Below are 26882 nucleotides of genomic sequence, written 5' to 3' on the forward strand. Positions count from 1 at the left end.
CACCTAATGGTAATCACCCATGAAAATAACACTAATGAAACACACAGCTTAAAAAAAGAAAAACGGGACAGAAATATGAAATACTACCAAACAAAAACAATGGACAGAAACATAAAAGAGAACTAAATGAGACACAGAGCTATCAGAAAGCAATACATAAAATGGCTATAGGAAATCCTCAACTGTCAATAACTACCCTAAATGTAAGTGCATTGAACTCACCAATTAAGAGACACAGAGTAGAAGACTGGATCAAAAAGCAAAACTCAACTGTAGGCTGCCTTCAAGAGACACATCTATGCTGCAAGGACGAAAGTAGACTCAAAATGAAAGGTTGGAAAATAATTCTCTAAGCAAATATACCCCAGAAAAGTAGGTGTAGACATACTCCTATCTGACAATGCTGACTTCAGAACAACAAAGGTAACTAGAGACAAAGATGGTCATTTCATAATGATAAAAAAAACTCTATTAAGGAGATATAACATTTCTTAATATATATGTACCATACCAGGGAGCACCAAAATATATAAGAAATCTGCTAAATGATATGAAACTAGAAAAAAGACAGAAAACAATCATACTCGATGTTTGTGTCATCAGTGTCTCAACACAGCACTGATGACTCTACATCGAACATTTAAACAGAAAATCATTAAAGAAATATCAGCCTTAAATGACACACTAGACTCAATGGACATAATAGACATTTACAGGACATTTCATCCCAGAAATGCACAGTATACATTTTTCTCCTGTGTACATGGAACATTTTTAAGAAGAGACCACATGTCGGGCCACAAAACTAACATTAATAAATTCAGGATGACTTCAATTATACTAAGCATATTCCCTAATCATAAGGATTTGAAGTTAGAATTCAACTGCAAAAAAAAAAAAAAAAGAAGTAAAGAAACCCACAAAAAGTTAGAAATTAAACAACATACTTCTAAAAAATGACAGGGTCGCCTGACCTGTGGTGACGCAGTGGTTAAAGCGTCGACCTGGAAATGCTGAGGTCACCGGTTTGAAACCCTGGGCTTGCCTGGTCAAGGCACATATGGGAGTTGATGCTTCCAGCTCCTCCCCCTTCTCTCTCTCTGTCTCTCTCTATCCCTCTCTCTCTCCTCCTTAAAAAAAAAAAAAAAGAATAAATAAAAAATGACAGGGTCAAAGAAGAAATAAAAGCAAAATCAAAAGATATATACACACAAACAAAAATGACAGTTGGCCCAGAGTTAGAGCATCCGCCCAGTGTGTGGAAGACCAGGGTTTGATCCCCGGTCAGGGCACACAGAAGAAGTGCCAATCTGCTTCTCCACCCTTCCCCCTCTTCTTTCTATTTTTCCCTTCCCTTCCTGCAGCCAAGGTTCCATTGGAGCTGGCTTGGCCCCAGGCACTGAGGGCAGCTCAATGGACTCCGCCTCAGGTGCTAGAATGGCTCTGGCCAAGACAAAGCAACACCTCAGATGGGCAGAGCATCGCCCCCTGGTGGACATGCTAGGTAAATCCCAGTCAGGCACATGCGGGAGGGAGTCTGTCTGACTGCCTCTCCACTTCTAACTTCAGAAAAATACAAAAATAAAAATGACAGCAGGACTTATCAAACTTTCATGGATACAGCTATAACAGTAATAAGAAGGAAGTTTATATCCTTTCAACATCAGGAAACAAGAGAGATACCAAGTGAGCAACTTAACATCACATCTTAAGGGACTACCAAAAAAAGAACAAAGGCAACCCAAAATCAGCAGAAAAAAAGACATAGTAAAAATTAGAGCAGAAATAAATGAAATAGAGAACAGAAAGACTACAGAAAAAATTAATACAACAAAAAAATACAGAAAAATTAATACAAATAAGAGCTGGTTCTTCAAAGAGATCAAAAAATTGACAAACCCCTGGTAAGATTCACTCATGAAAAAAAGGAATCATATAAACAAAATTCCAAATAAAAGATGAGACATTACCACAGACATAATAGATATACTAAAAAGCATTGTAGAATACTATGAAAAATTATATGCCACCAAATTCAACAACCTAGAAGAAATAGATAAACCCCAAAGAATCCAAAGAAAGTCTGTTACAAACAATAAACCAAAAGAGTAAGGTCTCAGGATACAAAATCAAGACACAGAGGTCTATTCCTTTCATATACATAATAAAACTTCATGAAATGAACTCAAAAAAATAATCCTTTTTACAGTTACACCAAAATTAAAATATTACAGTTATACACCAACAAACAAAACAATGTGGATAACGTAGAAGAATGCCTAGAAACATATATAAATACAATTTCCAAGACTGAATCAGAAAGAACTAGAGAATCTCTTTTTTTTTTTTTTTTCGTTTTTCTGAAGCTGGAAACAGGGAGAGACAGTCAGACAGACTCCCGCATGCGCCCGACCGGGATCCACCCGGCACGCCCACCAGGCGCAACGCTCTGCCCACCAGGGGACGATGCTCTGCCCCTCCGGGGCGTCGCCATGTTGCGACCAGAGCCACTCTAGCGCCTTGGGGCAGAGGCCACAGAGCCATCCCCAGCGCCCGGGCCATCTTTGCTCCAATGGAGCCTTGGCTGCGGGAGGGGAAGAGAGAGACAGAGAGGGAAAGCGTGGCGGAGGGGTGGAGAAGCAAATGGGCGCTTCTCCTGTGTGCCCTGGCCAGGAATCGAACCCGGGTCCTCCGCACGCTAGGCCGACGCTCTACCACTGAGCCAACCGGCCAGGGCTTTTTTTTTTTTTGACAAGAGACAGAGAGAGGGACAGAGGGACAGATAAGAACAGAAAGGCAGGAAGTAGAAAGATAAGAAGCATCAATTCTTTGTTGTGGCACCTTAGTTTCTCACTGATTACTTGCACATATGTGCCCTGACCAGGGGGCTACAATAGAGCAAGTGACCACCTACTCAAGCCAGGGACCCTGGGCTCAAGCCAGTGACCTTGGACTTTAAGCCAGCGATCCATGGGTTCAAGCCAGCGACTATGGGGTCATGTCTATGATCCCACACTCACACCAGCAACCCCGCACTCAAGGTAGTGAACCCACACTCAAGCCAGAATAAATCCACGCTCAAGCTGAAAACCACAGGGTTTTGAACCTGAGTCCTCTGTGTCTCACTCTCACACTTTGCCCCCAGTGCCAACGCCAAGTTAGGCTTTTTTTTTTTTTAAGAATGGGAGAATCTGAATAGAAAGATTATAGAAGTGAAATGGAAGCAAAAATAAAAAAACGTCCCAAAAAGCAAAAGTCCTGATGGGGAAGGCTTCACCAGTGAATTGTTTCAAACAATCAAAGAAGAATTAACTCCTCTCCTTCTCAAACTATTCCAAATATTTCTCAAGCAAGGAAGACTCCCAGCCTCATTTTATGAGGCCAGCAATATCCTAGTTCCAAAACCAGGTAAATACACATCAAATTAAAAAAATAAAAATTATTGGTCAATATCCTCAATGAACATAGATGCTAAAATCCTCAACAAAACATTAGCTAACTGGATTAGAAACACACTAAGGTCATAAACCATCATTAGGTGGATTTCTTCCAGGGATGCAAGGTTGGTACAACATCTCTAAATCAATCAACGTGGTATACACTGCACACAAAATAAAGAATAATATCACATGATTACATCAAAATATGCAGGAAAAGCATTTAATAAAATATAGCACCTATTTATATTAAAAACTTTCAGCAGGCCCTGGCCGGTTGGCTCAGCGGTAGAGTGTCGGCCTGGCATGCGGGGGACCCGGGTTCGATTCCCGGCCAGGACACATAGGAGAAGCGCCCATTTGCTTCTCCACCCCCCCCTTCCTCTCTGTCTCTTTCTTCCCCTCCCACAGCCAAGACTCCATCAGAGCAAAGATGGCCCGGGCGCTGGGGATGGCTCCTTGGCCTCTGCCCCAGGCGCTAGAGTGGCTCTGGTCATGGCAGAGCGACCCCCCCCCGAGGGGCAGAGCATCGCCCCCTGGTGGGCAGAGCATCGCCCCTGGTGGGCGTGCCGGGTGGATCCCGGTCGGGCGCATGCGGGAGTCTGTCTGACTGTCTCTTCCCATTTCCAGCTTCAGAAAAATACAAAAAAAAAAAAAAACTTTCAGCAAAGTAGGAAAGATCGGAACATACCTCAATGTTAAAACGACCATCTATGACAAACCTACAGCAAACATCATACTCAATAGGCAAAAACGAATTAAGACCAGAATGTCCGCTATCACCGGACATTCAATATTCAATATAGACTGGAAGTCCCACGACAATCAGACAAGAAGAAGAAATAAAAGACAACCAAATTGGAAAAGAGGAGGTAACACTGTCATGATATGCAGCTGCATAATAGAGTATATACAGCCGACCAAAAAAAAAAACAAAGATGCTCCATGTCCTTCAACGTCGAAGAAATGCAAATTAAAACCACTATGACATATCACCTCACACCTCTCAGAATGCCTATCATCAACAAATGAGCCTGAGCAGGCGGTTGCGCAGTGGATAGAGTATCGGACTGGGACACAGAGGACCCAGGTTCAAGACCCCAATGTCGCCAGCTTGAGGGCAGGCTCATTTGGTTTGAGCAAAGCTCACCAGCTTGAGCCCAAGGTCGCTGGCTCGAGCAAGGGGTCACTCAGTCTGCTGTAGCCCCCAGTCAAGGCACATATGAGAAAGCAATCAATGAACAACTAAGGTGCCACAATAAAGAATTGATGCTTCTCATCTCTCTCCCTTCCTGTCTGTCTGTCCATATCTGTCCCTTTCTCTGACTCTCTGTCACAAAAAAAAAAAAATAATAAATAAAAGAATCACAAGTGTTGGTGAGGGTAGGTAGAAAAGGGAACCCTTATGCACTGTCAGTGGGAATGCAGACTGCTACAGCCACTGTGAAAAGTAGTATGGAGTTACCTCAAAACATTAAAAATGGCAGAATTATTACCCAGCATATCCATTTCTGGGGATATATCCAAAGGGAGCTGAAACACTCATTCTGAAGACTCATACACCCCTCTCTTCATTGCAGCATTATTTACAATAGCCCAGATGTAGAAGAAACCCAAGTCTCCATCAGTAGATGAGTGGATAAAAAGCAGTTGTACGGTTACACAGAAGAATACTATGTGGCCGTGAAAAAGAAGGAAATTTTACCTTTTACGACAACATGGATGGACCTGAAGACTATTATGCTAAGTGAAATAAGCCAGGCAGAGAAAGAAAAATATCATATGACCTCACTCATATGAGGAATTTAATGAATGTGAACTGAGGAACGAACAGAGGTAGAGGTGGGATCAAAGGGACAAGAGGGAAAGCAGTCAGAGGGAAAGGTGAGGAGAGGGTGGGATCAGAGAAGGGAAGAGATTAGTGAAATTATATATACATAACAGCATTATAGAGAGCAGGACAGCAGATTCTAAAGGGAAGGAGGGAGGGTGTGGGGGGAGGGAAGAAAGGGGGTATCAAGGGGAACACAGGGATGGGGAGGAGGGAGATACATTCAGTGGGACACCGGAATCTATGTAAGCACAATAAATTAAAATCAATTTAAAAAAACCTTTTACTTTGATACCCCTATATTAATCAGACCTAGGCATAAAAGCTAGAACTGCAAGTCTCTGGAAGAAAACATATTAGAGAATTTTTGTGACATTGAAGGACTTAAAAAGTATTAACTACCCCTAGATAAAAAATGATAAATTGGACTTGACCAAAATTTAAAATTTCTGCTCAAAAACAATCATAAAGAAAATAAATTGTCAACCCATAACTACCAAAAATTATTCCTATTAGTTATTCCTGACAAAGGACTAGTATCCAGACTACATAAAAAGCTCTTAGAACTTAATAATATGAAGGAAAACCACCAATAAAAATGTCAAAAAAAATCTCACAGAGAAAGAAATGGACAATAAGCACATAGAAATATATTCAATCATTAGAGGACTGAAAAGATAAAAAGACTGACATAATTGGAGAGATGAGATGCAAAACAGCCAGAACCCTCATGTTTGCCAGCAGCGTGTGAAATAGTGCCACCAGTCTGGGAAATTAACAATAAAAATATATCTATAATATATCCAACTATTTGGTTCCTAGCTGTTTCCCTAAAGAAATAAAATCATATTTTTTTAAAAAAGAGATTTGTATAGGAACTCTCACAGTTGCTTTATTATAAGTATTATATAAGTAGCCAAAACCGGAAAAAGAAAAACAAAAACAAAACAATAACTTTCACAAGGAGTGGATTTTAAAAGTGCACTAAAACAATACAGTGGACTACTACTCAGACTACAAAAGACCAATCAATACATATAATGACACCAGTGGTACTCAAAACATGCTGAGTGAAAGAAGACAGTCATTAAAGGGTAGGTGCTGTGATTGCATCGATGTGCAGTTCAAAAACAGGCAAAACTCAGTTATGGAGCAGTGTGCACTCTGAGGTGGTTAAAAGAGTAGGATATAGGGACTGGCTAGTGAGGAACACAAGGAACTATCTAAGTGGTGGAAACATTGCACTGGGGAACAATTTTTTTTTTCATTTTCTGTTGTATAAGGTTTTAGAACTGTTTCTATATATTTCTGCATCGCTGATTCCAAATCTGAAACCTGTTTTTTGGTGCATGCTCTAGTTTTTATGCAATTTTAATTTCTTTTTGTTACAGTTAATGGCATGCATTGGTTTTTAAATTGGAGTTAAAGGGCAATGACTCTTGAATATAATCACAAGGTAATTAATGTTTTATAGACATCACTTTTACATAATTGTAGTTGTTTTTAAATGTAAAAAGTTATTATCTGATAAAAACACCCTCCTATTTTAAGACTGAATCATGGCTTCTTTGAGTAGGCGTAAATGTAAGAATAGTCCTGACAACTTCTGTTATATATGTGGCTGTTACACACTTCAACGTCAAAGGCGCAATATTTCATCATTTGTGACACGTGCATATATTGCCTATTTTCAAGTTCCCCTTGGCGATCAAGACAAAAATCGGGCTCCTCATACTGTGTCATAATTATGAGGAAATGTTTCGTGACTGAACAAAAGGAAAACGCAAAGGAATGCCTTTTGGTATTCCCATGGTTTGGCGTGAACCTAAGGACCACAGCAGTGACTGTTAATTCTGTCTGATCCATACAAAGGGCACTGGCAAGAAAAAACGGCATATGATCGCATATCCTAATATTCCTTCAGCAATACGACCTATCCCACACTCTGAGACACTCCCGGTTCCAGTTTTCAATAGTTTTATTTCTTCTAAGGACGAAGAAAGTGAACATGGTGATCAAGTATATTTTAATAAGATGCATGAGGAAGTGGTTGTAGAATCTGAAGGGTCTTCTTCTGATGTCAAGCAGTCATTAAACCAGTGGTTCTCAACCTTTCTAATGCCGTGACCCCGCAATACAGTTCCTCATGTTGCAGTGACCCCAAACCAAAAAATAATTTTGGTGGCTACTTCATAACTGTAATTTTGCTACAGTTATGATTCGGAATGTAAATACCTGATATGCATTATGTATTTTCCGATGGCTTTAGACGACCCTGCCAGGGTCGCAACCCACAGGTTGAGAACCGCTGCATTAAACCTTCAGCAGTTTAGCCAACCCGAATTGAATGACTTAGTAAGAGATTTGGGCCTATCAAAGAAAGTAGCTCAGTTATTAGCATCCAGCCTTCAAGAATAGAATGTACTTCACCGGTCAGCTAAAGTATCCCATTTCAGGAAGCATGAACAAATTTTTCTGGACTTTTTTTCCGAAGACAAACACTTTGTTTACTGTCATGATATCAGTAGTCTTCTCAACCAGCTAGGTGTTACCACTTACAGTTCAACAGAGGTGGCTATTTCTTGACAGCTCTAAACAGGAGTGTAAAATGTGTTCTCCTATGCAACGGTAATGTTTATGCAGCGGTTCCAATTGGTTATTCAACTCATCTGCGAGATAATAATGAAAGAAAAATTGTCCTTGACTCTGAAGTATGAAGAGTATAACGGGATCATTTGTGTGGATCTAAAAATGGTAAATTTCCTGCTAGAACAACAGAGAAGTTTCACGATGTCTCCTTGCTTTCTGTGTTGTGGGACAGTGGAGCTTGGGAGAAACACTGGACACAGAAGGAATGGCCGAAACTTGAAGCTCTAGAAGTAGGGATGCAAAATATTGTGAATGAACCTGTAGTTAATCGAGACAGGATAATTTTTCCCCCACTTCACATCAAACTTGGATTAATGAAGCAGTATGTTCATGCTTTGAATAGAGAAAGTGAATGCTTTCAACATATTGTTTCTGCTTTCCCTGCCTTGTCTTACGAGAAGATAAAAACAGGTGTATTCGGTGGACCTCAAATTCGAACCCTCATATGTGACGAAGAATTTGCCAGGAAGATGAATAAGGAGGAGAAAGCAGCATGGCAGTCTTTTGTGGGGCAGTTACAAAAAACTTCTTTGGCAACAAAAAAGCAGAAAACTATGAACTTCTGGTTCAAAGGATGCTGTTGGCTTTCCACAACATTGGATCTAACATGAGCATTAATATTACTTCCTGCCTGACCAGGCGATGATGCAGTGGATAGAGCGTCAGACTGGGATGCGGAGGACCCAGGTTCAAAACCCTGAGGTCACCAGCTTGAGCGTGGGCTAATGTGGTTTGAGTAAAGCTCACCAGCTTGGACCCAAGGTCGCTGGCTTAAGCAAGGGGTTTCTTGGTCTGCTGTAGGCCCACGGTCAAGGCACATATGACAAAGCAATCAATAAACAACTAAGGTGTCACAACAAAAAACTGATGATTGGTGCTTCTCATCCCTCTCTGTTCCTGTCTGTCTGTCCCTATCTGTCCCTCTCTCTCTGTAAAAAAAAAAAAAAAAGATTCACTTCCTGAACAGTCACCTTGATAAGTTTTCCGAAAATCTTGGAGCTGTTAGTGATGAGCAGACTACTGCTGGAGTATCAAACAATATTGTCCTCAACAAGTACACAAACGCAAGAGTTACAAACGCAAATTTTTGTCTGAATAGAATTTTTAAAAGTTTTGCGCAAATTTTATGATTAAAATAAGTGTTTTAAAATATTCTATTTTGAAGTTGTAGACAAATTCTGAATGCAATCATATCTTTTAGTGTATTTACTGCATTATATAAATTATATTTTCACAAAGATGATACCCAAGAAGACATTCTACTTTATTATGTTAAACTAAATGTTGAAAATTTTACAATAAGATAAAAACCTAAAATCTTGAATTTCAAAAAGCTGTAGCTTACAGAGAAAAACTAATGTCAGATTTGAGATCAGAACACTCGAATTAGGTAAGAACAAGTGTTTTGTGGATGCAACAAAAATTTTGTTCCCCAGTATTGTCTATCTTGTGGGTCATATGCATGTATGCATTTGTCAAAACTCTTTGAATTTGTGTACTTGAGATCTGTACATTTCACTGCAAGTATTATTTCCATAAAAAGAAACTTTTTAGAAAGAAAAAAAAAGAAATCAAAGAACCACAAGTGCTGGTGAGGGTGGGGAGAAAAGGGAACACTTATGCACTGTCGGTGGGAATGCAGACTGCTACAGTCACTGTGGAAAGCAGTGTAGAGTTACTTAAAATCATTAAAAAGGGTGCTAATGACCCAGCATTTCACTTCCAGGAATATATCCAAAAAAAGCTGCAACACTCATTCAAAAGACTCCATGCACCCCTCTCTTCATTGCAGCATTATTTACAGTAGCCCAGATGTGGAAGCAGCCCCAGTGCCATCAGTAGATGAGTGGATAAAAAGCTGTGGCACAGTTACACAGTGGAATACTACTGAAGGCTACAAGACAACACGTAAAAGGGAACTAAGGAGGCCCTGGCCGGTTGGCTCAGCGGTAGTGCGTTGGCCTGGCGTGTGGGGGACCCGGGTTCGATTCCCGGCCAGGGCACATAGGAGAAGCGCCCATTTGCATCTCCACCCCTCCCCTCCTTCCTCTCTGCCTCTCTCTTCCCCTCCCGCAGCCAAGGCTCCATTGGAGCAAAGATGGCCAGGGTGCTGGGGATGGCTCCTTGGCCTCTGCCCCAGGCCCTAGAGTGGCTCTGGTCGCGGCAGAGCGACGCCCTGGAGGGGCAGAGCATCGCCCCCTGGTGGGCAGAGCGTGGCCCCTGGTGGGCGTGCCGGGTGGATCCCGGTCGGGTGCATACAGGAGTCTGTCTGACTGTCTCTCCCCATTTCCAGCTTCAGAAAAATACAAAAAAAAAAAAAAAAAGGGAACTAAGGAATCTTGGCCAGAGATGTCACTGCACACTCTACTGAGCAGCCCCAACAGATGATCCGGGAGATATTTGGGGAGACTTATTTGAAGAGTGAGAGAGCCATTTCTTTAGATGGCCCTCTTTTACACCAGAATTAATCAGTAAAAACAATGTATCTAAAGGACAACAATGTTTTGTCATCAGCAAAGTAATATACACTGATGGCTCCCTGGTAGTGTGCCCTAGGGCCTAGGCTTACAGGAGGTAATGGCTTAGGAGTTGTCATTTAGGAATGCTAGTCACAATTACAGTGAGATAGTCTCGATGAAATCTTTAAAACCCACAACAAAACATAAGTATTTCGGCTAGTCAATAAAAATCAAATGATTTGTCTGTTATATATATATTTTCCAAAGAATGCGAAGAATATAGCAGAAACTTATACTGTGGCTTTAAGAGCTCTAGAGCAGTGGTCCCCAACCACCGGGCCGTGGACCAGTACCTGTCTGTGGGCCATTTGGTACCGGTCCGCAGAGAAAGAATAAATAACTTATATTATTTCCGTTTCATTTATATTTAAGTCTGAAAGATGTTTAATTTTTTAAAAATGACCAGATTCCCTCTGTTACATCCGTCTAAGACTCATTCTTGATGCTTGTCTCGTAAGTTCGACAATTATATTTAAAAATACCACAGTTTTTACGCCGGTTGCATAATTTTATTTTGTGCATTTATCTGTCCCACCCTAAAGGCCGGTCCGAGAAAATACTTTCTGACATTAAACCAGTCCGTGGCCCAAAAAAGGTTGGGGACCACTGTTCTAGAGCATCATGCTATCTACACATACGAACATGACAAAAATGCCTCATGCTGACCTGCAATTAATAAATTATCCATCGTTGATGGTCACAGTGTCTGTTCTTGGAACAAAGCTAATAACAGATAACATCAGATCAACCTACCGTTTGCATAGATGTCTTGATAGACACTCCCATGAGCTCCAGCTTTTACAAATTTTCACAAATGCCACACTCTGTAACAAGACATATTTGCTAGACACTGTAGTGAAGAAATCACAAAGAGGCCCTGGCTGGTTGGCTCAGCGGTAGAGTGTTGGCCTGGCGTGCGGGGGACCCGGGTTCGATTCCAGGCCAGGGCACATAGGAGAAGCGCTCATTTGCTTCTCCACCCCCACCCCCTCCTTCCTCTCTGTCTCTCTCTTCCCCTCCCGCAGCCAAGGCTCCATTGGAGCAGGGATGGCCCGGGCGCTGGGGATGGCTCCTTGGCCTCTGCCCCAGGCGCTAGAGTGGCTCTGGTCGTGGCAGAGCGATGCCCCGGAGGGGCAGAGCATTGCCCCCTGGTGGGCAGAGCGTCGCCCCTGGTGGGCGTGCCGGGTGGATCCCGGTTGGGCGCATGTGGGAGTCTGTCTGTCTCTCCCCGTTTCCAGCTTCAGAAAAATACAAGAAAAAAAAAAGAAATCACAAAAGCAACAGAAAATGACAGATTGATAAGAGGGACAGGAGGAGAAAGAGAAGGAGAGAGGAAGGAAAGAAAACTAAGAGACCCTGGCCGGTTGCCTCAGTGGTAGAGTGCTGACCCAGCGTGTCGACTTCCCGGGTTTGTCTACGGCCATACCACCCTGAACACGCCCGATCTCGTCTGATCTCGGAAGCTAAGCAGGGTCGGGCCTGGTTAGTACTTGGATGGGAGACTTCCCGGGTTTGATTCCCTGCCAGGGCACACAGGAAAAGCACCCATCTGCTTCTTCACCCCTCTCCCTCTCACTTCTTTCTCTCTCTCTCTCGCGCTCTCTCTCTCTCTCTCTCTCTCTCTCTCTCTCTCTCTCTCTCTGTCTTCCGCACCTGCAACCATGGCTTGATTGAAGCGAGTTGGCCCCAGGTGCTGAGGATGGCTCTCTCTAATTTTAGAGAGACAGAAACATCAATTTGTTCCTGTATATGCCATGACCGCCTCAGACACTGAGCTCGGTTGCTGAGAAATCGAGAAATGAAGGCAGCAGATGGGCAGAGCATCGCCACCTACTGGGCTTGCCCCGTGAATCCCGGTCGGGCACATGTGGGCGTCTGTCTCTCTGCCTCCCCTCTCACTCACTGAATAAAAAACAAGAAAAAAAAAAAAGAAAAAAAAACTGAGAAACATTGAATACCAGATATTATTTATATAAGAATGGCATTGTTGGGTATACCCACTAACTTTGTGAAATATTCCTAATTGTTCAAAGATGCCTAAAGAAATGCCTACAGGTAAATTAGCCAAGTAAAGGGAGAATAGTAAATAGTATCAGTTTAGAAGTAAATTGTCAAAGGCAGATGAATGGTCACAGGACAAAAGACTGGAAAATGTTTACTGGATTTGACTTTAATTTAGTCACTGCTAATCTTTATAAACACATAAAGCAAAGTGGTGAGGACAAAAGCAAGACACCGAGAATTAAATGAGGAAGTGGAAAGTGAGGACATCTTAATGAAAGAATATATTTTGTATTGTTTTCTGGGAAACCAAATAAACAGAGTAACAGAAACATCTGAGCAGGTCTGTGCCCAGCAACTTCACTTTTATTCCTAAATTAAACAGTAAAGATGGAAAAGTGTGTTTTTGGGTCATGTATTTTGGTGCCTGGAAATACCATAAGCACCAACTTCTCCTTCAGCAGGAAGACCTCTGCTTACAAAATCGAGTACAGCCTGACCAGGTGGTGGCCAAGTATATGGAGTGACAACCTGGGACGCTGAGGTCCCAGGTTCGAAACTGCAAGGTTGCCGGCTTCAGCATGGGGTGGACAGATTTAGTGTGGGATCCTAAACATGGCTCCATGGTCGCTTGCTTGAGCCTAGAGCTTGCTAGAAGCCCAGGGTCACTGCCTTCAGCCCAAGGTCGCTAGACTGAGCAAGGGTTCACTCACTCAACTGCAGCCTCCTGGTCAAGGCACGTAAGAGAAAGTGATCAGAGAACAATTAAAGTGCCACAAAAACAGGTTGATGCTTCTCATTTCTCTTCCTTCCTGTCTGTCTTCCTTGTCTGTCTCTCTGTTTGTCTGCCTGTCTCCCTCGCTTTAAAAAATGTGACTATAAGCCATGTATAGCAAAGATGCACTGGTTGTCATTATGAAAGCTAGCCGCATTGTATCAACTTTATCACAGAAAAATTTCCAAGTCCTAGGAAATCTTTACAACCCACAAATAAAAATGGTTCCTCTTCTTATAGCCTATAGCACGTAATAAATGGTATTTTCCTTTTCTATGGCTGCCAAGGACACTGGTCATATAGGCAGCTCACCTTCAAAAACCCCAAAGTGTTGTACTACCTATACACGTGAATTTGACAAAGAGATAGTACTTGGTCCTGATCCAACATACTATTAACTACATTTTACATAATGTCTTTTATCTGTTTCTACTATCCCATTTTTCCCCTTTATTATTAATTTTAATGGGGTGACACTGACCAATCAGGGTACATAGATTCAGAGAAAATATCTCCAGGATATTTTGATATTTGATTATATTGCATACCCATCACCCAAAGTCAAATTGTCTTCAGTCACCTTCTATCTGGTTTGGGTTTTGGGGGGTTTTTTTTGTTTGTTTGTTTTTTGTATTTTTCTGAAGCTGGAAACAGGGAGACAGTCAGACAGACTCCCACATGTGCCCGACCGGGATTCACCCACATGCCCACCAGGGGGCGATGCTCTGCCCATCTGGGCGTTGCTCTGTTGCAACCAGAGCCATTCTAGCACCTGAGGCAGAGGCCATAGAGCCATCCTCAGCGCCCGGGCAAACTTTGCTCCAATGGAGCCTTGGCTGCGGAAGTGGAAGAGAGAGACAGAGAGGAAGGAGAGGGGGAGTTGTGGAGAAGCAGATGCGCGCTTCTCCTGTGTGCCCTGGCCGGGAATCAAATCCCGGACTCCCGCATGCCAGGCTGACGCTCTACCACTGAGCCAACCGGCCAGGCACTCTATCTGGTTTTCTTTGTGACTCTCCCCTATATCACCCCCACATGCTCCTCCCCCTGCCATAACTACCACATTCTTGTCCCTGTCCCTGAGTCTCATTTTTATGTCCCACTTATGTATGGAATCATATAGTTCTTAGTTTTTTCTGATTTATTTCACTCAGTATAATGTTATCAAGGTCAATCCATGTTGTTGTAAATGATCCGATGTCATCATTTCTTATGGAAGAGTAGTGTTCCATAGTATATATGTACCACATCTTTATCCAATCATTTATTGAAGGGCTTTTTGGTTGTTTACATGTCTTGGCCACTGTGAACAATGCTGCAATGAACATGGGGCCTGCATGCATCTTTATGGACCAGTGTTTTTGAGTTTTGGGGGTATATACCCAGTAGAGGGACTGCTGGTTTATATGGTAGTTCTATTTTTAATTTTTTGAGGAACCACCATACTTTCTTCCATAATGGTTGTACTACTTTATATTCCCACCAACAGTGGATTTGGGTTCCTTTTTCTCCACAGCCTCTCCAACACTTGTTATTACCTGTCTTGTTGATAATAGCTAATCTAACAGGTGTAAGGTGGTATCTCATTGTAGTTTTGATTTGCATTTCTCTAATAGCTAATGAAGATGAGCATCTTTTCATATATCTGTTGGCCATTTGTATTTCTTCTTGGGAGAAGTATCTGTTCATATCCTCTTTCCATTTTTTTATTAGATTGTTTGCTTGTTTGTTGTTGAGTTTTATGAGTTCTTTGTATATTTTGTATATTAGGCCTTTATCTGTGCTGTTATTTGAAAATATTATCTCCCATTTAGTTGACTGTTTGTTTTGTTGTTTCCTTTGCTGTGCAAAAGCTTCTTAGTCTGATATAGTACCATTCATTTATCTTTGCCTTCACTTCCCTTGCCTTTGGAGTCAAATTCTTAAAGTGTTCTTTATAACCAAGGTCCATGAGTTTAGTACCTATGTTTTCTTCTATTGATATATAACTTATTGTTTCATGTGTTATATAAATATTTAGGTCTTTGATCCATTTTGAATTAATTTTAGTACAAGGGAAGAAACTGTAGTTGAGTTTCATTCTTTTGCATGTGGCTTTCCAGTTTTCTCAGCACCATTTATTGAAGAGACTTTCTTTTCTCCATTGTGTTTTGTTGGCCCCTTTATCAAAAATTATTTGACCATACACATGTGGTTTTATTTCTGGACTTTCGATTCTGTTCCATTGGTCTGAGTGTCTATTTTTCTGCCAATACCATGCTGTTTTGATTATCGTGCCTCTATAATATAGTTTGAAGTCAGGTATTATAATGCCCCCAGCTTCGTTCGTTTTCCTTAGGATTGCTTTGGCTATTCGGGGTTTTTTATAGTTCCATATAAACCTGATGATTTTTTGTTCTATTTCTTTAAAAAATGACTTTGGAATTTTGATGGGAATTACATTAAATTTGTATATCGCTTTGGGTAATATAGTCATTTTGACTATATTTATTCTTCCTATCCAAGAACAAGGAATATTTTTCCATTTCATTGTATCTTTTTGTATTTCCCTTAACAATGCTTTGTAGTTTTCATTATATAGGCCCTTTACATTCTTTGTTATTTTTATTCCTAGGTATTTTAATTTTTTTTGTTGCAACCATGAAGGGGATTATTTTTTTGAGTTCATTTTCTGATGTTTCATTGTTGGCATATAGAAAGGCAATAGACTTTTCTATATTAATTTTGTATCCTGCGACCTCACTATATTGGTTTATTGTTTCTAGTAGTCTTTTTATGGAGTCTTTGGAGTTTTTGATGTACAGGATCATATCATCTACAAAAAGTGAAACCTTTACATCTTCTTCCCCAATATGAATGCCTTTTATTTCTTTCTCTTGTTTGATTGCTCTGGCTAGAACTTCCAGCATTACGTTGAATAAGAGTGGAGAGAGTGAGCAACCTTGTCTTGTTCCTGATTTTAGGAGAAAAGTCTTCAGTTTTATGCCATTTAATATAATGTAAGCTGATGGTTTATCATAAATAGCCTTTATTATGTTGAGATATTTTCCTTCTATACCAATTTTGTTGAGTGTTTTAAACATAAAATGGTGTATTTTATCAAAAGCCTTTTCTGCATCTATCGATAGCATCAAATGATTTTTGTTCTTGGTTTTTTTTTATATTGTGTATTATGTTAACCATTTTACATATGCGAACCATCCTTGTGATTCTGGTATGAATTCCACTTGATCATGATGAATTATTTTTTTATTGTGTTGTTGTATTTGATTTGCTAGTATTTTGTTTAATATTTTAGCATCTGTATTCATTAGAGTTATTGGTCTTTAGTTTTCTTTCTGTTGTCCTTGCGAGGTTTTGGTATGAGGATTATGTTGGCCTCATAAAATGTGTTTGGAAGTATTGCTTCTTCTTCAATTTTTTGGAAGACTTGGAGTAGAATAGAAACCAAGTCTTCTTTGAATGTTTGATAGAATTCACTATTATAGCCGTCTGGCCCTGGACTTTTATTTGGGGGGAGGTTTTTGATAGTTGTTTCTATTTCCTCCCTGCTTATGGGTCTGTTTAGGCTTTCCACCTCTTCATGACTCAGTCTAGGAAGATTGTATTGTTCTAGGAATTTATCCATTTCTTCTAGATTGTTAAATTGGTGGCACATAGTTTTTCATAGTATTCTACAATAATTCTTTGTATATCTACAGTGTCCGTGGTGATTTCTCCTCTTTCATTTTGGGTTTTATGTTAGTCCTTTCTCTTTTTTCCTTGTGAGTCTTGCCAAGGGTTTGTCAATTTTGTCGATCTTTTCAAAGAATCAGCACCTTGTTTTATTAATTTTTTCTATAGTTTTTCTGTTCTCTATTTCATTTATTTCTGCTCTGATTTTTATTATTTCTTCTGCTGATTTTGGCTTGTCTTTGTTCTTCTTTTTCTAGTTCCTTAAGATGTGAAGTTAAGTGATTTACTTGGGCTCTCTCTTCTTTGTTCAGGTAGGCCTGTAGTGATACGAACTTTCCTCTTATTACTGCTTTTGCTGCATCCCAGAGATTCTGATATGTCGTATTGTTATTTTCGTTTGTCTGTATGTATCTTTTGATCTCTGCTTTTATTTCTTCTTTGACCCACTCATTTTTTTAAAGTATGTTAATTTCCACATTTTTTGTAGGTTTGTTTACCTGTTTTTCACAGTTGAATTATAGTTTCAAGGTTTTATGATCAGAGAATATGCTTGGTATAATTTCAATCTTTCTGAATATGTTGATGTTATTTTTGTGGCCCAACATATGGTCAATTCTTGAGAATGTTCCATGTACACTAGAGAAAAATGTATACTCTGGCACTTTGGGATGAAATGTCCTGTAGATGTCTATCATATCCAATTGTTCTAGTGTTTAGTTTAAGGCCAATATTTCTTTATTGATTTTCTGTTTGGATGAATGATCTAGAGACATCAGCGGTGTATTGAGATCTCTAAGTATCATTGTATTTTTGTCAGTTATTGTTTTTAGGTCAGTCAGTAGCTGTCTTATATATTTTGGTGCTCCTGGTTTGGTGCATATATATTAAGATATGTTATGTCTTCTTGATTCAATGTCCCCTTTATCATTATAAAATGACCATTTTTGTCTCTAGTTACCTTTGTTGTCTTGTAGTCAGTATTGTTAGATATGAGTATGACTACACCTGCTTTTTTTTGGATATTTGCTTGGAGTATTGTTTTCCAACCTTTCACTTTGAATTTGTTTGAATCCTTGTAGCTTAGATGTGTTTCTTCTAAGCAGCATAGAGTTGGATTTTCTTTTTTAATCCATTCTGCTACTCTGGGTCTTTTTATTTTGGTGAGTTCAATCCATTTACATTTAGTGTAATTATTGACAATTGAGGGAAATTGCCATTTAATATATTGCTTTCTGATAGTTTTGTATCTTGTTTGATTCTTCTTTGTTTTCCTATCATTTGTTTTTGTTTAGTTGTAACCCATACTTCTTTCCTCTGTTACTTCTTTTTTCAAGCCTTGTGCTTCTGTGGTGATTTTTTTCAGGGATGGTTACCATTAAGTAATGGAAAGGATACATTATCATGTTCATTGTAGTACATTATCTCATGAGTGCTTCTGCACTCCACCCTCCTTTGTTACTGATAATATTTATCCTCTCCCCTTTTTTGTTTTTGTTGTCACAGAGTAATCTTGTTTTTATTGTGATATTGATGGAGCTTTTACTTGTAGTTTTGTTTTGATTTGTTCTTTGTATCTGATCAGAAAACCCCCTCTAGTATTTCCTAAAGTGGGGGTTTTCTGGTGATAAATTCCCTCACTTTTCTGTATCTGTGAACGTTTTTATTTCTCCTTCTTGAATGTTTTTATTTGAAGGACAGCTTTGATGGCTATAGTATTCTTGGCTGGAAGTTCCTCTCTTTCAGAACTTTAAATATTGGGGTCCATTCTCTTCTAGCTTGTAGCGTTTCTGCTAAGGAATCTGATGATAATCTAATGGGCCTTCCTTTATATGTTGCATTCTTCTTTTCCCTGGCTGCCTTGAGAATTTTTTCTTTGTCATTGGTTTGTGCCAATTTCATTATGATGTGCCTTGGAGTAGGTTTGTTAGGGTTAAGATAACTCAGTGTTCTGTTTGCTTCTTAAATTTGAGGCTCTAATTCTTTCCAGACGCTTGGGAGTTCTCATCTATTATTTGTTTGAATATGTTCTCCATTCCATTTTTTCTCTCTTCTCCTTTTGATATACCCATTATTCTTATGTTGTTCTTTCTGATGGAGTAAGACAATTCCTGTAGGGCCTTCTCTTTTTTAAATTGTGAGTGTCTCTCCTCTTCTCACTATAGTGCCTCTAGTTGTCTGTATTCTATGTCACTAATTCTTTCCTCTCTCTGGCCTATTCTATTAGCTAAGCTTGTTACCTCATTTTTCAGTTCATAAATTGAGTCCTTCATCTCTGTTTGATTCGTTTTCATAGTTTCAATTTTCTTCGTGATGTATTCTTTCTGTTCGTTGAATTGTTTTTTGAGCTCCCTAAATTGCCTTTCAGTGCTTTCTTGTATATCCCTGATTATTTTTAGGACTTCAATTTAAAATTCTCTGTCATTTAACTCCACGGTTTCTTGTATATCCCTGAGTATTTTTAGGACTTCAGTTTTAAATTCTCTGTCATTTAACTCCAAGCTTTCTAAGCTATTGAAAATTTTTTCTATAGATTTTCCCTCATCTATCTGAGCTACATCTCAGACTTTTGTATCCATATTTGATTTCTTTTTCCTTAATGGCATTCGAGAGTAATATTGTTAATAACACTAATAAGAGTTGATAAAAAAATAAAATAATTTTTTTTAAGAAAATACAGTGAGTAATGAAAATTCTATTGTATTAAGTGGAACAAAAACTACATAGAATGGAGAGCCGAAGTTGGGGGCAAATGCTAAAGAGATAAAAAAAAGCGAAGTAAAAAGCATATAAAATGCCACAAAGAAAAAAATTGAATCCAGAATAAAATAATTTGTGAGTGAGGATCCAGTGAGAGAAAATGTGAAGGAGATAAGAAGAAACAAAAACAGAGAGAGAAAAAGAGTTAAGATTTCTGGAATGTAACCCTCCTAGAAAAGAAACAAGAATGGAAAATATAACACCTATGGTTAATGAAGTTCAAAATGAAAAGAAAAGAATAAAACAGAAAGAGGATAAAATGATCAAGGTGGAAGGGAAAAAAAGATAAAAAATACAAGAAAAAATAGAAAAAGTTATAAAGATTGTGGATTTTTCTTGGTTTTGAGAGATCATCATCTTCCTTTTTCTTTTTTCTCTTTTTAGCCGGTGGTGTTGTACCCCAGGTTCTGCCCTTGTGGCACTCTTAAGCAGAGATTTGCAGTTGACGTGTCACTATGGCGATGACATAAACTAGGCCTCAGTCCCATTGGTAGGCAGAGCTTGTTAGTATTTGAAGGCTCTGGCACTAGGAAAGTCTGTTTTCCCGGAGGCTCTCCCCAAGTCTCTCCTTCCTGAACTAGAAGCCTGGGGACCCAGCTATGAAGTTGCCCCAGCCACTGCCTGAAGAGCTAGAGGCTCTAAGAGCTGCCAAATCCCCTCCGTCCCCACTTAAAGCAAAGTTCTGGGTAAGGCTTTGCCAGCCAGAGCTGCCAGTATAACCAGGCAGGGTTGGGAGCCAAATGCTTTTCAGGTGTCTGTGAGCCTAAAGGGTATGTCTAGTATGCCTCAGTGCACCGCGGATCTACTCTCGCCTGGCTTTTTGCACAGTAAACAAGACTATCACCTGTTAAGAAAACAAACAAATCAAGATTTCAAAGCCGCCCAAATCCTAAAGTGGATTACAAATAATAGCTGATGCCAACCCAAAAAGACCTAGAGATAACACAATTGAAAACTGGAGGCAGACAACACCAAGCCTAGACTCAACCAGCTCCACAAAAATACCCAAACACAGACATAATGAGAAGACAAAGAAGTGTAATCCAAATGAAACCACAAGAGAAACTTTCAAGAGATGAACTGAGTAATATGGAAATAACCAAACTTCTGAATGTGGAGTTCAAAATAATGATTGTAAGGATGCTTAGGGATCTTAGAACAAAAATGGATAGTCATTACAAACACCTAAATAATGAAATAGCAAGTATAAAAAAGGGATATTGAAATATTAAAAAAGAATCAGTCGGAGATGACAAATACAGTATCAGAAATGAAGACCACAATGGAAGGAATTAAAAACAGGATGGATCAAGCTGAGGGATCGAATCAGCGAGTTGGAGGACAACTTGAATGAAGGCAAGATAGCAGAGAAGAAAAAAGAAAAGAGACTCAAAAAGTTTGAGGAAAGTCTTAGAGAGCTCTGTTACAACAGGAAGAGAAATAACATCCGCATCATAGGGGTTCCTGAATAAGAAGAGAAAGAACAAGGGTGAGAGACTTTGTTCAATCATATCATAGCTGAAAACTTTCCTAAATTAACGCAAGAGAAACTCTCACCAGTTCAAGAAGCACAGAGAACTCCATTAATGAGAAACCCAAAAAACCTACACCAAGACACATCATAATTAAAATACCAAAGCTAAATGATAAAGAGAAAATATTAAAAGCTGCAAGAGAAAAAAAAGCTATCACCTACAAAGGAGCCCCCATAGGATGACATCCGACTTTTCAACAGAAACACTTGAGCTCAGATGGGAATGGCAAGTAATATTCAAAGTAATGCAGAACAAGAACCTACAACCAAGACTACTTTATCCAGCAAGGCTACCATTTAAAATCGAAGGAGAAAAAAAAGCTTCCCAGACAAAAAAAATACTCAAGGAATTCATTACAACCAAACCAATGCTGCAGGAAATGTTAAGGGGCCTGTTGTAAACAGATCAAAGTGGGAAAAGAATATAGCAAAAAAGGAATACAGCTTTAAAGAATAAAATGGCAATAAACAACTACATATCAATAATAACCTTAAAAGTAAATGGATTCAATGATCCAATCAAAAGACATAGGATAGCTGCATGGATAAGAAAACAGGACCCGTACATATGTTGTCTACAAGAGACACACCTTAAAACAAAAGATGCACATAGATTGAAGGTAAAAGGATGGAAAAAAACATTTCATGCAAATGGAAATGAAAAAAAATGGGGTAGCAATACTTATATAAGACAAAATGGACCTTAAAACAAAGGATATAGTAAGAGATAAAGAAGGCCACTACATAATGATAAAGGGAGTAATCCAACAGAAAGATATAACTATTATAAATATCTATGCACCTAATATAGGAGCACCTAAATATATAAAGCAGACTTTGATGGGTATAAAGGGCGAGATCAACAGCAATACTATAGTAGTAGGGGATTTCAATACCCCACTAACATCACTAGATAGATCCTCAAAAAAAAAAATTAACAATGAAACAGCAGACTTAAAGGACACACTAGATCAACTCAATTTAATAGATATCTTCAGAACCTTTCACCCTAAAGCAGAAGAATATACATTCTTTTCAAGTGCTCATGGTACATTCTCTAGGATAGAACACATGTTAGGGCACAAAAGTGGTCTGAACAAATGTAAGAAGAAAGAAATCATATCAAGCACTTTCTCTGATCACAACTAGAAATGAATCACAACAGAAAAGCTCAAAAATTCTCAAACACATGGAAACTAAATAGTAGGTTGTTAAATAACGAATGGATTAAGAATGAGATCAAAGGAGAAATAAAATTCCTAGAAACGAATGACAATGAGCATACAACAACTCAAAATTTATAGGACAAAGGGAAAGCAGTACTGAGAGGGAACTTCATACCACTACAGGCACACCTTAAGAAACTAGAAAAAGCTCAAATAAACAACTTAACCCTGCATCTAAAAGAACTAGAAAAAGAACAGCAAGTAAAGCCCAAATGTAGTAGAAGGAAGAAAATAATAAAGATCAGAGCAGAAATAAATGACATAGTCTAAAGAAACAATACAGAGGATCAATAAAACTAGGAGCTGGTTCTCTGAAAAGGTAAATAAGATCGATGAACCTTTAACTATACTCACCAAGAGAAAAAGAGAGAGGACTCAAATAAAATTAGAAATGAAAGGGGAGAAATAACAACTGACACAACAGAAATACAAAATATTGTAAGAAAATACTATGAAGAACTGTATGCCAAAAAACTAGACAACCTAGATGAAATGGACAAATTCCTTGAAACATACAATCTCCAAAAATCAATCTGGAAGAATCAGAAAACCTAAACAGATTGAGTACACCAAATGAGATCGAAACAGTTATCAAAAAACTCCCAACAAAGAAAAGTCCAGAGCCTGATGGCTTCACAAGTGAATTCTATCAAACAGTCAAAGAACTAACTCCTATCCTTCTCAAGCTATTTCAAAAAATTCAAGAGGAAGGAAGACTTCCAAGCTCCTTTTATGAGGCGAGCATAATTCTGATTCCAAAACCAGGCAAAGACAACACAAAGAAATAAAATTATAGGCCAATATTCCTGCTGAATATAGATGCTAAAATCCTCAACAAAATATTAGCAAACCGGATCCAACAATATATGGAAAAAATCATACACCATGATCAGGTGGGATTTATTCTGGGGAGGCAAGGCTGGTACAATATTTGCAAATCAATCAATGTGATTCATCACATAAACAAAAGGAAGGAGAAAAACCATATGATAATTTCAATAGATGCAGAAAAAGCATTTGATAAAATCCAGCACCCATGCATGATCAAAACTCTCAGCAAAGTGGAAATACGGGGGGAACATACCTCAACATGATAAAAGCCATCTATAGGGAGTCCGCTCGCCCCGAGCACAGGGACGCGGCAGCCGCCTAGGACCGGAACAGTTTTCCCTAGCAGCCTCCAGTCTCAGCCCTGCTCCTGGCCCCGCCGCGCAGCCCAGGGACCTGCTATGGCCACGTCTATACTTGGGGAAGAGCCGCGCTTCGGAACGACCCCGTTGGCCATGCTGGCGGCGACCTGCAACAGGATAGGCAACAGGAGCCCGCTGACGACGCTGCCAGAGTCAAGCGCCTTCGCCAAGGGCGGCTTCCACCCTTGGAAACGCTCCTCGTCCAGCTGAAATCTCAGCTCCAGCCTCTCAGGCTTCGCGGTGGCCACCGGCGGCTTGGCGGGCGGCTCGGGCGCAAACAACAGCGCCTTTGCCTGGCCTCCACGTCCCCCACGTCGTTCGCGTTCAGCCGCGACTACGGCGGCCTCTTTTCAGCGGCGGCGGCTGACGGCCTGTCCCCGCGCGTGGGCATGGCGCACCCGTACGAGTCGCGGTACAAGTCAGGCTTTCATTCGACACTGGCGGCGGGCGAGGTGACCCACGGCGCGGCGGCGTCGTGGTGGGACATGCACAGCAGCCCGGGCTCGTGGCTGGAGGTGCAGAACCCCGCTGGAGTCTCCAGAGCTCGCTGCACTCGCAGCTCGGCACGTACAACCCCGACTTCAGCTCGCTCACGCACTCGGCCTTCAGCTCCACCGGCCTTGGCTCCTCGGCCGCCGCCGCCTCACACTTACTCTCCACCAGCCAGCACCTGCTGGCCCAGGACGGCTTCAAGCCCGTGCTTCCCTCCTACTCGGACTCCAGTGCCCCGTGGCCACCGCGGCGCCCAGCGCCATGACCTCGGGCGCCACGGCCGCCGCCGCGGGGGGTGGGGGAAGCTCGGCGCGCTCAGCCCGCCGCTCCTCGGGCCGCGCCACCTGCGACTGCCCCAACTGCCAGGAGGCGGAGCGGCTGAGCCCGGCCGGGGCAAGCCTGCGGCGCAAGGGTCTGCACAGCTGCCACATCCCGGGCTGCGGCAAGGTGTACGGCAGGACGTCGCACCTGAAGGCGCACCTGCGCTGGAACACGGGCGACTGGCCCTTCGTGTGCAACTGGCTCTTCTGTGGCAAGCGCTTCACGCGCTCGGACGAGCTGCAGCGGCACCTGCGGCCTCACAGTGGCGAGAAGCGCTTTGCCCGCCCTCTGTGCAACAAGCGCTTCATGCGCAGCGAACACCTGAGCAAACACATTAAGACGCACAACGGGGGAGGGGGGGCAAAAGGGGCAGCGACAGTGATACGGACGCCAGCAACTTGGAGACGCCGCGCTCCGAGTCGCCCGACCTCATCCTGCAGGACTCCCGCGTCAGTGCGGCCCGGGCGGCGGCAGCGGCCGCGGCGGCCTCGGCAGGAGGCGAGGACGCCGCGTCTGGCCCCAGTGACTCTTAGAGGCCTGGCAAGAAGAGCGTGCGAGCGAGTACAGACAGCAAGAGCGAGCGAGAGGTTCCAAGGGCCAGCGAGCCGGGGACGCACCGGCTGGGGCTCCGGTAACGCCCCCGGGCCAGCGCGAAGTGGAGTAGTACCTTGCTCGTCGGCCGCTCTCCGAGGGACACGCCAGGAACTCCCTTCTGGTGTCTGCGTCCACACAGGAATCGAACGCATTGTCCAGGAAGAAAAGCGAACTATCTATCCTCCGACACAAACACCACTTAAAAACTGCTCACATAGACATACACACACCGGAGACCTTCAACCAAAACACGCACACTCGCGCACATACACATACACACCACTCGCACAAACTTCTCCAGTGAAGAGCAATACACAGAAACGCTCCCTCTTCCTCCACAGCCCACACCCTCCACTACCCTTTTCTTTCCTTTTCTCCCAAAACAAGCCACCAACTTGCAAAGGACCATCAGAACATTTGAAAACAAACGGGAACCAAGCAGACCCTTTGTGTGGATTATATTATATATAAAACGCTCCAAGTCCTGCTTGATATCTATTTACAATGAGACTTTGTTTTCCCTTAAAAAAGGAAGCATCAAAAGAGGCTTAAGGTGAGAAATTAAACTGGAAGTCCAGTGACAGTTTCTCTGTATTTCAAAACATCTGTATAAATAAGAGTTCAAAAGATTGTGTTCTCTTTTATTTTCTTGTAAATGTTCATTTGAATAGAGTTTTTTATGTGTGTGTGAATTCCTGAAATTAAGGGAGTTTTTTCTTTAATTTTCTGATGCAATTTGTGAAAGTCAGTATATATGTAAAAATATTTAAAATGTTGAGTTATCATTTCACTCACAACCACGAGTTAAGGTCATCTAAAGAAATTAAATGCGTTTATCTGTATGAAGAAAATATTGACATATTTTCATTTTGGTATTATTAAAGGACTCTGAACAATACACTTTAAAAAAATCTTGTTCCTCCCTCAGTAACCTTTATGTGGGTCAACTTTTTTGGTTGGTAAAAATATTCCCTTAATGTTAGTTTTAGGTAAAGTAAGGTTCATGTAAGTTATAAAAGCCATAAACATATGTTTTTGAGGAGTCAAAATTATTTATTTGTATATTAACAGCTTAAATTAAATTCGGTTATAAGAAAAAAAAAGCCATCTATGTCAAACCCACAGCCAACATCATACTCAATGGGCAAAAATTAAAAGCAATCCCCTTAAGATCAGAAACAAGGCAGGGTGCCCCCTTTCACCACTCTTATTGAACATAGTCCTGGAAGTCCTAGACACAGCAATCAGACAAGAAGAAGAAATAAAAGGCATTCAAGTTGGAAAAGAAGAAGTAAAACTATCATTATTTGCAGATGATATGATATTGTATATAGAAAACCCTAAAGGCCTGACCAGGCGGTGGCGCAGTGGATAGAGTGTTGGACTGGGATGCAGAGGACCCAGGTTCGAGACCCTGAGGTCGCCAGCTTAAGCGCGGGCTCATCTGGTTTGAGCAAAAGCCCACCAGCTTGAACCCAAGGTTGCTGGCTCCAGCAAGGGGTTACTCAGTCTGCTGAAGGCCCACGGTCAAGGCACATATGAGAGGGCAATCAATGAACAACTAAGGTGTTGCAACGTGCAATGAAAAATGAATGATTGATGCTTCTCATCTCTCTCCACTCCTGTCTGTCCCTGTCTATCCCTCTCTCTGACTCACTCTCTGTCTCTGTAAAAAATAAATAAAAATAAATTAAAAAAAAAAAAAAAAAGAAAACCCTAAAGTCTCAGTCAAAAAACTACTGGACCTGATAAATGAATTCAGCAAAGTGACAGGATATAAAATTAATACTCAGAAATCAGAGGCATTTTTATATGCCAACAATGAACAGTCAGAAAGAGAAATTAAGGAAACAATCCCCTTCACTATTACAACCAAAAAATAAG

General features: G+C 40.9%; 1 pseudogene; it reads left to right on the forward strand.

The window, feature by feature from the left end:
• Window positions 1–23599: 23599 nt before the first annotated feature.
• LOC136381261 (transcription factor Sp9 pseudogene) lies at window positions 23600–24986 on the forward strand (annotated as a pseudogene).
• Window positions 24987–26882: the final 1896 nt, after the last annotated feature.

Source organism: Saccopteryx leptura, chromosome 9 (assembly GCF_036850995.1).
Source record: "Saccopteryx leptura isolate mSacLep1 chromosome 9, mSacLep1_pri_phased_curated, whole genome shotgun sequence".
Classification (NCBI taxonomy): Eukaryota; Metazoa; Chordata; class Mammalia; order Chiroptera; family Emballonuridae; genus Saccopteryx; species Saccopteryx leptura.